Source organism: Phyllobates terribilis, unplaced genomic scaffold (assembly GCF_046119375.1).
Source record: "Phyllobates terribilis strain yellow unplaced genomic scaffold, ASM4611937v1 Scaffold_13__5_contigs__length_258822181, whole genome shotgun sequence".
Taxonomy (NCBI): Eukaryota; Metazoa; Chordata; class Amphibia; order Anura; family Dendrobatidae; genus Phyllobates; species Phyllobates terribilis.
In genome coordinates this window covers 179524838-179539583 of record NW_027362773.1, presented here as the reverse complement: position 1 = coordinate 179539583, position 14746 = coordinate 179524838, and positions in this window count along the sequence as shown.

Here is a 14746-nt window from a genome sequence, read left to right as displayed (position 1 = left end):
ATATATGTACAGCTGATATAACCTGGGCATCTCCTGTATATAATTATATATGTACAGATGGTATAATCTAGGCATCTCCTGTATATAATTATATATGTACAGCTGGTGTAAGCTGGGCATCTCCTGTATATAATTATATATGTACAGCTGGTGTAACCCGGGCATTTCCTGTATATAATTATATATGTACAGCTGGTATAACCTGGGCATCTCCTGTATATAATTATATATGTACAGCCGGTATAACCTGGGTATCTCCTGTATATAATTATATGTGTACAGATGGTATAACCTGGGCATCTCCTGTATATAATTATATATGTACAGCTGGTGTAACCTGGACATCTCCTGTATATAATTATATATGCACAGCTGGTATAACCCGGGCATCTCCTGTATATAATTATATATGTACAGCCGGTATAACCTGGGCATCTCCTGTATATAATTATATATGTACAGCCGGTATAACCTGGGCATCTCCTGTATATAATTATATATGTACAGCTGGTATAATCTGGGCATCTCCTGTATATAATTATATATGTACAGCCGGTATAACCCGGGCATCTCCTGTATACAATTATATATGTACAGCTGGTATAATCTGGGCATCTCCTGTACATAATTATATATGTACAGCTGGTATAACCCGGGCATCTCCTGTATATAATTATATATGTACAGCTGGTATAGCCTGGGCATCTCCTGTATATAATTATATATGTACAGCCGGTATAACCCGGGCATCTCCTGTATATAATTATATATGTACAGCTGGTATAACCTGGGCATCTCCTGTATATAATTATATATGTACAGCTGGTATAACCTGGGCATCTCCTGTATATAATTATATATGTACAGCCGGTATAACCTGGGTATCTCCTGTATATAATTATATGTGTACAGCCGGTATAACCTGAGCATCTTCTGCATATAATTATATATATATACAGCCGGTATAACCCGGGCATCTCCTGTATATAATTATATATGTACAGCTGGTATAACCTGGACATCTCCTGTATATAATTATATATGTACAGCTGGTATAGCCTGGGCATCTCCTGTATATAATTATATATGCACAGCCGGTATAACCTGGGCATCTCCTGTATATAATTATATATGTACAGCTGGTATAACCTGGGCATCTCCTGTATATAATTATATATGTACAGCTGATATAACCTGGGCATCTCCTGTATATAATTATATATGTACAGATGGTATAATCTGGGCATCTCCTGTATATAATTATATATGTACAGCTGGTGTAACCTGGGCATCTCCTGTATATAATTATATATGTACAGCTGGTGTAACCCGGGCATCTCCTGTATATAATTATATATGTACAGCTGGTGTAACCTGGGCATCTCCTGTATATAATTATATATGTACAGCTGGTGTAACCTGGGCATCTCCTGTATATAATTATATATGTACAGCTGGTGTAACCCGGGCATCTCCTATATATAATTATATATGTACAGCTGGTATAACCTGGATATCTCCTGTATATAATTATATATGTACAGGTGGTATAACCTGAGCATCTCCTGTGTATAATTATATATGTACAGCTGGTATAACCTGGACATCTACTGTATATACTTATATATGTACAGCCGGTATAACCTGGGCATCTCCTGTATATAATTATATATGTACAGCTGGTATAACCTGGGCATCTCCTGTATATAATTATATATGTACAGCTGGTGTAACCTGGGCATCTCCTGTATATAATTATATATGTACAGCTGGTATAACCTGGGCATCTCCTGTATATAATTATATATGTACAGCTGATATAACCTGGGCATCTCCTGTATATAATTATATATGTACAGCCGGTATAACCTGCTCATCTCCTGTATATAATTATATATGTACAGCTGGTATAACCTGGGCATCTCCTGTATATAATTATATATGTACAGCTGGTGTAACCTGGGCATCTCCTGTATATAATTATATATGTACAGCTGGTATAACCTGGGCATCTCCTGTATATAATTATATATGTACAGCTGATATAACCTGGGCATCTCCTGTATATAATTATATATGTACAGATGGTATAATCTAGGCATCTCCTGTATATAATTATATATGTACAGCTGGTGTAAGCTGGGCATCTCCTGTATATAATTATATATGTACAGCTGGTGTAACCCGGGCATTTCCTGTATATAATTATATATGTACAGCTGGTATAACCTGGGCATCTCCTGTATATAATTATATATGTACAGCTGATATAACCTGGGCATCTCCTGTATATAATTATATATGTACAGATGGTATAACCTGGGCATCTCCTGTATATAATTATATATGTACAGCTGGTGTAACCTGGGCATCTCCTGTATATAATTATATATGTACAGCTGTTATAACCTGGGCATCTCCTGTATATAATTATATATGTACAGATGGTATAACCTGGGCATCTCCTGTATATAATTATATATGTACAGATGGTATAACCTGGGCATCTCCTGTATATAATTATATATGTACAGATGGTATAACCTGGGCATCTCCTGTATATAATTATATATGTACAGCTGGTATAACCTGGGCATCTCCTGTATATAATTATATATGTACAGCCGTTATAATCTGGGCATCTCCTGTATATAATTATATATGTACAGCCGGTATAACCCGGGCATCCCCTGCATATAATTATATATGTACTGCCGGTATAACCTGTGTATCTCCTGTATATAATAATATATGTACAGCTGGTATAACCTGGACATCTCCTGTATATAATTATATATGTACAGATGGTATAACCTGGGCATCTCCTGTATATAATTATATATGTACAGCTGGTATAACCTGGGCATCTCCTGTGTATAATTATATATGCACAGCTGGTATAATCTGGGCATCTCCTGTGTATAATTATATATGTACAGCTGGTATAACCTGGGCATCTCCTGTATATAATTATATATGTACAGCTGGTATAACCTGGGCATCTCCTGTATATAATTATATATGTACAGCTGGTATAACCTGGGCATCTCCTGTGTAGAAATATATATGCACAGCCGGTATAATCTGGGCATCTCCTGTATATAATTATATATGTACAGCTGGTAAAACCCGGGCATCTCCTGTATACAATTATATATGTACAGCTGGTATAACCTGGGCATCTCCTGTATATAATTATACATGTACAACTGGTATAACCTGGGTATCTCCTGTATATAATTATATATGTACAGCTGGTATAACCTGGGTATTTCCTGTATATAATTATATATGTACAGCTGGTATAACCTGGACATCTCCTGTATATAATTATATATGTACAGCTGGTATAACCTGGGCATCTCCTGTGTATAATTATATATGCACAGCTGGTATAATCTGGGCATCTCCTGTGTATAATTATATATGTACAGCTGGTATAACCTGGGCACCTCCTGTATATAATTATATGTGTACAGCTGGTATAACCTAGGCATCTCCTGTATAGAATTATATATGTACAGCTGGTATAACCCGGGCATCTCCTGTATACAATTATATATGTACAGCCGGTATAACCTGGGCATCTCCTGCATATAATTATATATGTACAGCTGGTATAACCTGGGTATCTCCTGTATATAATTATATATGTACAGCTAGTATAACCTGGGTATTTCCTGTATATAATTATATATGTACAGCTGGTATAACCTGGACATCTCCTGTATATAATTATATATGTACAGCTGGTATAACCTGGGCATCTCCTGTGTATAATTATATATGTACAGCTGGTATAACCTGGACATCTCCTGTATAGAATTATATATGTACAGCTGGTATAACCTGGGCATCTCCTGTATATAATTATATATGTACAGCTGGTATAACCTGGGCACCTCCTGTATATAATTATATATGTACAGCTGGTATAACCTAGGCATCTCCTGTATAGAATTATATATGTACAGCTGGTATAACCCGGGCATCTCCTATATACAATTATATATGTACAGCCGGTATAACCTGGGCATCTCCTGTATATAATTATATATGTACAGCTGGTATAACCTGGGTATCTCCTGTATATAATTATATATGCACAGCTGGTATAGCCTGTGCATCTCCTGTATATAATTATATATGTACAGCTGGTATAACCTGGGCATCTCCTGTATATAATTACATATGTACAGCTGGTATAACCTGGGCATCTCCTGTATAGAATTATATATGTACAGCTGGTATAACCCGGGTAACTCCTGTATATAATTATATATGTACAGCTGGTATAACCCGGGTATCTCCTGTATATAATTATATATGTTCAGCTGGTATAACCTGTGCATCTCCTGTATATAATTATATATGTACAGCTGGTATAACCTGGGCATCTCTTGTATATAATTACATATGTACAGCTGGTATAACCTGGGCATCTCCTGTATAGAATTATATATGTACAGCCGGTATAACCTGGACATCTCCTGTATATAATTATATCTGTACAGCTGGTATAACCTGGGTATCTCCTGTATATAATTATATATGTACAGCTGGTATAACCTGGACATCTCCTGTATATAATTATATATGTACAGCTGTTATAACCTGGACATCTCCTGTATATAATTATATATGTACAGCTGGTATAACCTGTGCATCTACTGTATATAATTATATATGTACAGCTGGTATAACTTGGGCATCTCCTGTATATAATTATATATGTACAGCTGGTATAACCTGGGCATCTCCTGTATATAATTATATCTGTACAGCTGGTATAACCTGGGCATCTCCTGTATATAATTATATATGTACAGCTGGTATAACCTGGGCATCTCCTGTATAGAATTATATATGTACAGCTGGTATAACCTGCGCATCTCCTGTATATATTATAAATGTACAGCTGGTATAACCTGGGTATCTTCTGTATATAATTATATATGTACAGCTGGTATAACCTGGGAATCTCCTGTATAGAATTATATATGTACAGCCGGTATAACCCGGGCATCTCCTGTACACAATTATATATGTACAGCCGGTATAACCCGGGCATCTCCTGTATATAATTATATATGTACAGCTGGTATAACCTGGGTATCTCCTGTATATAATTATATATGTACAGCTGGTATAGCCTGGGTATCTCCTGTATATAATTATATATGTACAGCTGGTATAACCTGGACATCTCCTGTATATAATTATATATGTACAGCTGGTATAACCTGGGCATCTCCTGTATATAATTATATATGTACAGCTGGTATAACCTGTGCATCTCCTGTATATAATTATATATGTACAGCTGGTATAACTTGGGCATCTCCTGTATATAATTATATATGTACAGCTGGTATAACCTGGGCATCTTCTGTATAGAATTATATATGTACAGCTGGTATAACCTGGGCATCTCCTGTATAGAATTATATATGTACAGCTGGTATAACCTGGGCATCTCCTTTATAGAATTATATATGTACAGCTGGTATAACCTGGGCATCTCCTGTTTATATTATAAATGTACATCTGGTATAGCCTGGGTATCTCCTGTATATAATTATATATGTACAGCTGGTATAACCTGGGCATCTCCTGTATAGAATTATATATGTACAGTCGGTATAACCTGGGTATCTTCTGTATAGAATTATATATGTACAGCTGGTATAACCTGGGCATCTCTTGTATAGAACTATATATGTACAGCTGGTATAACCTGGGCATCTCCTGTTTATATTATATATGTACAGCTGGTATAACCTGGGTATCTCCTGTATATAATTATATATGTACAGCTGGTATAACCTGGGCATCTCCTGTATAGAATTATATATGTACAGCCGGTATAACCTGGGTATGTCCTGTATTTAATTATATATGTACAGCTGGTATAACCTGAGCATCTCCTGTATGTAATTATATGTGTACAGCTGGTATAGCCTGGGCATCTCCTGTATATAATTATTTATGTACAGCTGTTATATCCTGGACAACTCCTGTATATAATTATATATGTACAGCCGGTATAACCCGGGTATCTCCTGTATATAATTATATATCTACAGCTGGTATAACCTGGGCATCTCCTGTATATAATTATATATGTACAGCCGGTATAACCTGGGCATCTTCTGTATATAATTATATATGTACAGCCGGTATAACCTGGGCATCTTCTGTATATAATTATATATGTACAGCCGGTATAACCTGGGTATCTCCTGTATATAATTATATATGTACAGCCGGTATAACCTGGGTATCTTCTTTATATAATTATATATGTACAGCCGGTATAACCTGGGAATCTCCTGTATGTAATTATATATGTACAGCTGGTATAACCTGAGAATCTCCTGTATGTAATAATATATGTACAGCTGGTATAACCTGAGCATCTCCTGTATGTAATTATATGTGTACAGCTGGTATAACCTGGACATCTCCTGTGCATAATTATATATGTACAGCTGGTATAACCTGGGTATGTCTTGTATATAATTATATATGTACAGCTGGTATAACCTGGGTATATCTTGTATATAATTATATATGTACAGCCGGTATAACCCGGGCATCTCCTGTATATAATTATATATGTACAGCCGGTATAACCTGGGCATCTCCTGTATATAATTATATATGTACAGCCGGTATAACCCGGGCATCTCCTGTATATAATTATATATGTACAGCCGGTATAACCCGGGCATCTCCTGTATATAATTATATATGTACAGCCGGTATAACCCGGGCATCTCCTGTATATAATTATATACGTACAGCCGGTATAACCCGGGCATCTCCTGTATATAATTATATATGTACAGCCGGTATAACCTGGGCATCTCCTTTATATAATTATATATGTACTGCCGGTATAACCTGGGCATCTCCTGTATATAATTATATATGTACAGCTGATATAACCTGGGCATCTCCTATATATAATTATATATGTACAGCTGGTATAACCTGGGCATCTCCTGTATATAATTATATATGTACAGCTGGTATAACCTGGGCATCTCCTGTATATAATTATATATGTACAGCCGGTATAACCCGAGCATCTCCTCTATATAATTATGTATGCACAGCTGGTATAACCTGGGCATCTCCTGTGTATAATTATATATGTACAGCTGGTATAAGCTGGGTATCTCCTGTATATAATTATATATGTACAGCTGGTATAACCTGGGCATCTCCTGTATATAATTATATATGTACAGCCGGTATAACCCGGGCATCTTCTGTGTATAATTATATATGTTCAGCCGGTATTACCTGGGCATCTCCTGTATATACTCTAATTATATATGTACAGATGGTATAACCCGGGCATCTCCTGTGTATAATTATATATGTACAGCTGGTATAACCTGGACATCTCCTGTATATAATTATATATGTACAGCTGGTATAACCTGGACATCTCCTGTATATAATTATATATGCACAGCTGGTATAACCTGGGTATCTCCTGTATATAATTATATGTGTACAGCTGGTATAACCTGGGTATCTCCTATATATAATTATATATGTACAGCCGGTATAACCTGGGTATCTCCTGTATATAATTATATGTGTACAGCTGGTATAACCTGGGTATCTCCTGTATATAATTATATATGTACAGCTGGTATAACCTGGGTATCTCCTGTATATAATTATATATGTACAGCTGGTATAACTTGGGCATCTCCTGTATATAATTATATATGTACAGCTGGTATAACCTGGGCATCTCCTGTATATAATTACATATGTACAGCTGGTATAACCTGGGCATCTCCTGTATATAATTATATATGTACAGGTGGTATAACCTGGGCATCTCCTGTATATAATTATATATGTACAGCCGGTATAAACCGGACATCTCCTGTATATAATTATATATGTACAGCTGATATAACCCGGGCATCTCCTGTGTATAATTATATATGTACAGCTGGAATAACCTGGGCATCTCCTGTATATAATTATATATGTACAGCTGGTATAACCTGGGTATCTCCTGTATATAATTATATATGTACAGCTGGTATAACCTGGGCATCTCCTGTATATAATTATATATGTACAGCTGGTATAACCTGGGCATCTCCTGTATATAATTATATATGTACAGCTGGTATAACCTGGGCATCTCTTGTATATAATTATATATGTACAGCTGGTATAACCTGGACATCTCCTGTATATAATTATATATGTACAGCTGGTATAACCTGGGTATCTCTTGTATGTAATTATATATGTACAGCTGGTGTAACCTGGGTATCTTCTGTATATAATTATATATGTACAGCCGGTATAACCTGGGCATCTCCTGTATATAATTATATATGTACAGCTGGTATAACCTGGGCATCTCCTGTATATAATTATATATGTACAGCTGGTATAACCTGGGCATCTCCTGTATATAATTATATATGTACAGCCGGTATAACCTGGGCGTCTCCTGTATATAATTATATATGTACAGGTGGTATAACCTGGGCATCTCCTGTATATAATTATATATGTACAGCCGGTATAAACCGGACATCCCCTGTATATAATTATATATGTACAGCTGGTATAACCCGGGCATCTCCTGTGTATAATTATATATGTACAGCTGGAATAACCTGGGCATCTCCTGTATATAATTATATATGTACAGCTGGTATAAACTGGGCATCTCCTGTATATAATTATATATGTACAGCCGGTATAACCCGAGCATCTCCTCTATATAATTATGTATGCACAGCTGGTATAACCTGGGCATATCCTGTGTATAATTATATATGTACAGCTGGTATAACCTGGGTATCTCCTGTATATAATTATAAATGTACAGCCGGTATAACCCGGGCATCTTCTGTGTATAATTATATATGTAAAGCCGGTATAACCTGGGCATCTCCTGTATATACTGTAATTATATATGTACAGATGGTATAACCCGGGCATCTCCTGTGTATAATTATATATGTACAGCTGGTATAACCTGGACATCTCCTGTATATAATTATATATGTACAGCTGGTATAACCCGGGCATCTCCTGTATATAATTATATATGTACAGCTGGTATAACCTGGGTATCACCTGCATATAATTATATGTGTACAGCTGGTATAACCTGGGTATCTCCTATATATAATTATATATGTACAGCCGGTATAACCTGGGTATCTCCTGTATATAATTATATGTGTACAGCTGGTATAACCTGGGTATCTCCTGTATATAATTATATATGTACAGCTGGTATAACCTGGGTATCTCCTGTATATAATTATATATGTACAGCTGGTATAACCTGGGCATCTCCTGTATATAATTATATATGTACAGCTGGTATAACCTGGGTATCTCCTGTATATAATTATATATGTACAGCCGGTATAACCCGGGCATCTCCTGTATATAATTACATATGTACAGCTGGTATAACCTGGGCATCTCCTGTATATAATTATATATGTACAGGTGGTATAACCTGGGCATCTCCTGTATATAATTATATATGTACAGCCGGTATAAACCGGACATCTCCTGTATATAATTATATATGTACAGCTGATATAACCCGGGCATCTCCTGTGTATAATTATATATGTACAGCTGGAATAACCTGGGCATCTCCTGTATATAATTATATATGTACAGCTGGTATAACCTGGGTATCTCCTGTATATAATTATATATGTACAGCTGGTATAACCTGGGCATCTCCTGTATATAATTATATATGTACAGCTGGTATAACCTGGGCATCTCCTGTATATAATTATATATGTACAGCTGGTATAACCTGGACATCTCCTGTATATAATTATATATGTACAGCTGGTATAACCTGGGTATCTCCTGTATGTAATTATATATGTACAGCTGGTGTAACCTGGGTATCTTCTGTATATAATTATATATGTACAGCCGGTATAACCCGGGCATCTCCTGCATATAATTATATATGTACAGCTGGTATAGCCTGGGCATCTCCTGTATATAATTATATATGTACAGCCGGTATAACCTGGGCATCTCCTGTATATAATTGACGCGCCCCCTGGGCCAGCGCTGTTAGGGATACCCGGAGCCGGATCAGATGGGGGTTGTAGTCTCCGAGTGGCTGTGACCCGGTCCGTGCCCAGGGTGTCAAGCTCAGTGTGTGGCAGTCCTTATGATGTTACTAGGTGTTCTTTTGTGTCGACTACGCCACCCGTTGATTTGCGGTCAAAAGGCCGCCGCTGCAGCAGGGTCCACTGAGGCTGGTGATGTGTGTGCAGCTTAGGTAGTATAACCCCCAACGGGAGGGGTATAGCCTCAGGGGGTCAGCCGTGGAGGATGGTGGTTGTGAAGGTGCAGCAAGGAGACTCAGAGACATAAAATGCAGTTCCAGGGTTTTACTTACTGGTGTTGCTCGGGTCACTGTGTACAGCAGTGACCACCCAAGCCGTGCTGCGTCCACCAGGTCCTGGACTCGGTCAACTCCCAGGCAACTCCGGAGTGTGGTCCTGAGCTCCTTTCTGTCTCTCCCTTCTTCTGGCCGTTCCCACCAGGGATCCACCTAAGTCCGGCTGCCTCGGACCTCTTGTTGGTCAAGCCTCCTCTGGGCTCCCTGACCCTATTCTTGGTCTGCCTTCCGGGTGGATTTAGTGGGTGATCGTGGCAAATCCTGCCCACGACCTCCGGTTCCTGGCTAAGGTGTGCTGTAGCCTCTGCCAGCTTGGGATCCGGTACCCTGTTGCCAACTCTTCACCCTCTGGTCTAATTTGGGCTCTTGGAGTTCCTTCTTTCTCCCCCTCTGGGTCTTTCAAACTCCTCTCTCACTCTTGGCCTTGGGGCTGCTCTGCTCCTCTGCTTTCCTCCACTGCTCTGCAAAAGACTGACAGACTGACCAACCTTCTGCAAAAGACTCCTCTGCAAAGACCCTGATCTAAGATGGTGCCCACCTTATATACTCCCTCTATGTGTGAGCTCAGGTGACCAGCACCCAATGAGCTCCTAGCATTACCCAGACTGCTCCCCCTATCTGCCCCTACACTACTGGGATGTTCCACCCCCCTCCCACTCCAGCCAGGAACAGACACTGTTGTACCTGCACATTTCTCTAGTGGGAGTACCATCGGTCTGTTCCTCGGAAATGGGATGTGTGTAGTGCATGCAGCCTACTAGCTCAGTTCCACACTCCATCCTTACCCGGGAGTGGAATATCACACCTCTGGGTTGAGGTGCAATACCCCTGTAGCAGCCGAATCCTCAGGGTGCTACATTCCCCCCTGGTAAATCACAGCACGTCCTCGGGCTGTAAAATATAAACATCCAGAAACATACATTTTTTTTTCATAAAACATAAACATATAAAACTTATAAAACATCATCAGCAGCAATAAACTTTTCATATAAACATTCTTGTTTCTGGTTCCTCCGGTCACGGTGCAACTTGTGACCGGGTAAAGTGCGACAGTCTCTTGAAGAAACACGGTTTCCTATAAAACCGGTAGGGGGCGCTTTAGGAAGCGCAACTATATACAAGGGGATATGGCCGCTCTCAGTCCTCGGCCAGGTATTAGGAAAGGAATGACCGCTCTCAGTCCTCGGTCAGTGGGAATAGGGACACACGGGTTTCAGTTCAATTGGCTGGTCCCAACGGGGACTATATTTTAACTAGAACAGTTCTTATACCCTGACGGGTAACTATGTACAGTCTCTCTCTACCGTACTTCAACGACGGCGTCCTCCTGCTCCTTCATTAGATTCTTCAGACCCGTCCGGGTCCTCTTGCTCCTCCTCACACCGCAGCTCCTCCTCCGTCAGGCGATGCACATGGAGGGCGTAGGGTCCTTTGGCACACTTGTGCCGGGTGAAGGTGACCTCGTCCCCTACATACAGGTCACGACCTCTGTGTCCCTCCGGCAGATGGCTTTCTACGTCTCTGCGAGTCACAAAGACGTCGCCGGGGGTATGATGGTCTCTAATGAAGCCCCACCCATGCTGCAGGTTGAATTTTATCACAGTCCCGGTGGAAGGGGGACCATGAGCTGCACGGGGATTCCTCCTGGTCCGGCTCTTCTGCTCCGCGCTCCTTATCTGCGCTTGCTGTTCCCGGACCCGCCTCTCTCTCCGCTCCCTCTCGAAGACCTCGAGCTGCTGGCGGCAGCACTCTGCACGCTCCGCTGCGGCCGCCCGAGTCTCCTGAGTGAACCCCATGAGGTCTTCTCTGGTGGGATCCCACTCAAACTGTGCCTCCTCTAGCGGGGGCGAGGTCCTCCTTGCGGGCTTCGGAACCGGAATCAGGGGTTCATCTAGGGGTCTCTCTTTCCGGAGTCGGGGATGGTGAAACTCCGGTGGCCATATGAAGGGCTGCCCATCCGGGCACGTATGCTGGGCGAACAGGTCCTCACCCAGGTGCGGTACTTTAGGTGCTATGGGCGCTGTGGTGGTAGCGGCGCCCGGGTTGACCAGGCCTTGCGACCAGGCTTGGGGCACGCTAAAGGAAAAGGGCACCGTAAGAACGGCGGCGCCCGTGGTTACTCGACCCTGCGACCAGGCCGGTGGCTCCGCGGAGGTAGGGGGCGCTGTTGGAATAGCGGCGCCCGGGGGTACTAGGCCTTGCGACCAGGCCGATGGTATTTCCTGCTTTGCCGCGCTCAGGGTCGAAGCGCGTGACGTCACAGGGGTCGCGGCCGCGGTTTCCGGTTGAGGCCTAGTCCGCGGCGGTGACGATGCAGCGACGGGCACGGCAGGGGGAATTTCGGGCTCTGCGACGGGGAGCTGGGGCAGGTACGCGGTTTCTCGGCTCGGGGTAGAGACGTCCCCTTTACCTGCCTCCGTCCGTTCAGCTCCCTTCTCGGCGCCGTCTCCTGCCTTCATTCCTCCTGCGCCATCCTCAGAGGCGGTCTGTCTCCTCGTCTCGGGTGGCGTGCTCCGCTGACGGGTTCCGGTCTGCTGGGCCATCTCTCGGCTCCACTCCGCCAACGTCTCTCGCTGCACCTGGGCCATCCTCCGTGCGAGGCCCTCCAGCGCAGTCTGTGCACACTCCCGGTCTCGGGGGAGCTGTGCCAGGATCTCCACTAAGCCTAGTGGGGTTGTTGCTTGCAGCAGGCTCCTGACCACTGGGTCGGTGCTGCCTGTCTCTCCCTCCATCTCCGGGTACGCTCTCTCTGGACTCTCCTCCAGACGTCTTGTCTCCGGGTGCGCTCTCTCCAGACTGCTCAAGGCGACACCCATCTTTGTTCTCTTGTTCTGTCTCCGCCCACATCGAGGGTGGTCCCGGGGCAACTTAGTGATTGTCGGTTCCAGGGGCAGTTCTCTCACGCTGATGGACACTTCCAGCATCACAGTCTCTGTTGGTGGGCGCGGTTTCCGCTTTTGGCGCCATTCTTCGACCTGGCCCACGATGGGAGGTGGCCTCTTGCCACCCTCTGGCACGCCCATAATGGCGTCCGCTCTTCCAAGGCGGGAAATCTTCGGAAATGGCGGGAATCGTCTCCCAGTGGCGGGAAACTCCATGGATGGCGGGAAAAAGCTGCAAATGGCGGACAACCGGCGGGAAACGACCTGTGATGGGGCCCGTTGGCGGGGACCCTCCGGAACCGGCGGGAGACTTCTTTTTAAGGTAACGGTGAACTTTTCTTCAGGCACGCAGTACCCGGTTGTTGCGGGCACGTTATCCTGCCGACTACGCCAAAGTTGACGCGCCCCCTGGGCCAGCGCTGTTAGGGATACCCGGAGCCGGATCAGATGGGGGTTGTAGTCTCCGAGTGGCTGTGACCCGGTCCGTGCCCAGGGTGTCAAGCTCAGTGTGTGGCAGTCCTTATGATGTTACTAGGTGTTCTTTTGTGTCGACTACGCCACCCGTTGATTTGCGGTCAAAAGGCCGCCGCTGCAGCAGGGTCCACTGAGGCTGGTGATGTGTGTGCAGCTTAGGTAGTATAACCCCCAACGGGAGGGGTATAGCCTCAGGGGGTCAGCCGTGGAGGATGGTGGTTGTGAAGGTGCAGCAAGGAGACTCAGAGACATAAAATGCAGTTCCAGGGTTTTACTTACTGGTGTTGCTCGGGTCACTGTGTACAGCAGTGACCACCCAAGCCGTGCTGCGTCCACCAGGTCCTGGACTCGGTCAACTCCCAGGCAACTCCGGAGTGTGGTCCTGAGCTCCTTTCTGTCTCTCCCTTCTTCTGGCCGTTCCCACCAGGGATCCACCTAAGTCCGGCTCCCTCGGGCCTCTTGTTGGTCAAGCCTCCTCTGGGCTCCCTGACCCTATTCTTGGTCTGCCTTCCGGGTGGATTTAGTGGGTGGTCGTGGCAAATCCTGCCCACGACCTCCGGTTCCTGGCTAAGGTGTGCTGTAGCCTCTGCCAGCTTGGGATCCGGTACCCTGTTGCCGACCCTTCACCCTATTAGCTCTCTTATGGGCTCTTGGGGTCCCCTCTGCGCCTCTGGGTCTCTCTCTCTTCTCCTCTGCTCTGCTTCTCAGGTTACACTCTGACAGACTGACGTCTCACAGACTGACAACTGACTGACTGACTGACCCTGATCTAAGATGGTGCCCACCTTATATACTCCCTCTATGTGTGAGCTCAGGTGACCAGCACCCAATGAGCTCCTAGCTTTACCCAGACTACTCCCCCTATCTGCCCCTACACTACTGGGATGTTCCACCCCCCTCCCACTCCAGCCAGGAACAGACACTGTCGTACCTGCACATTTCT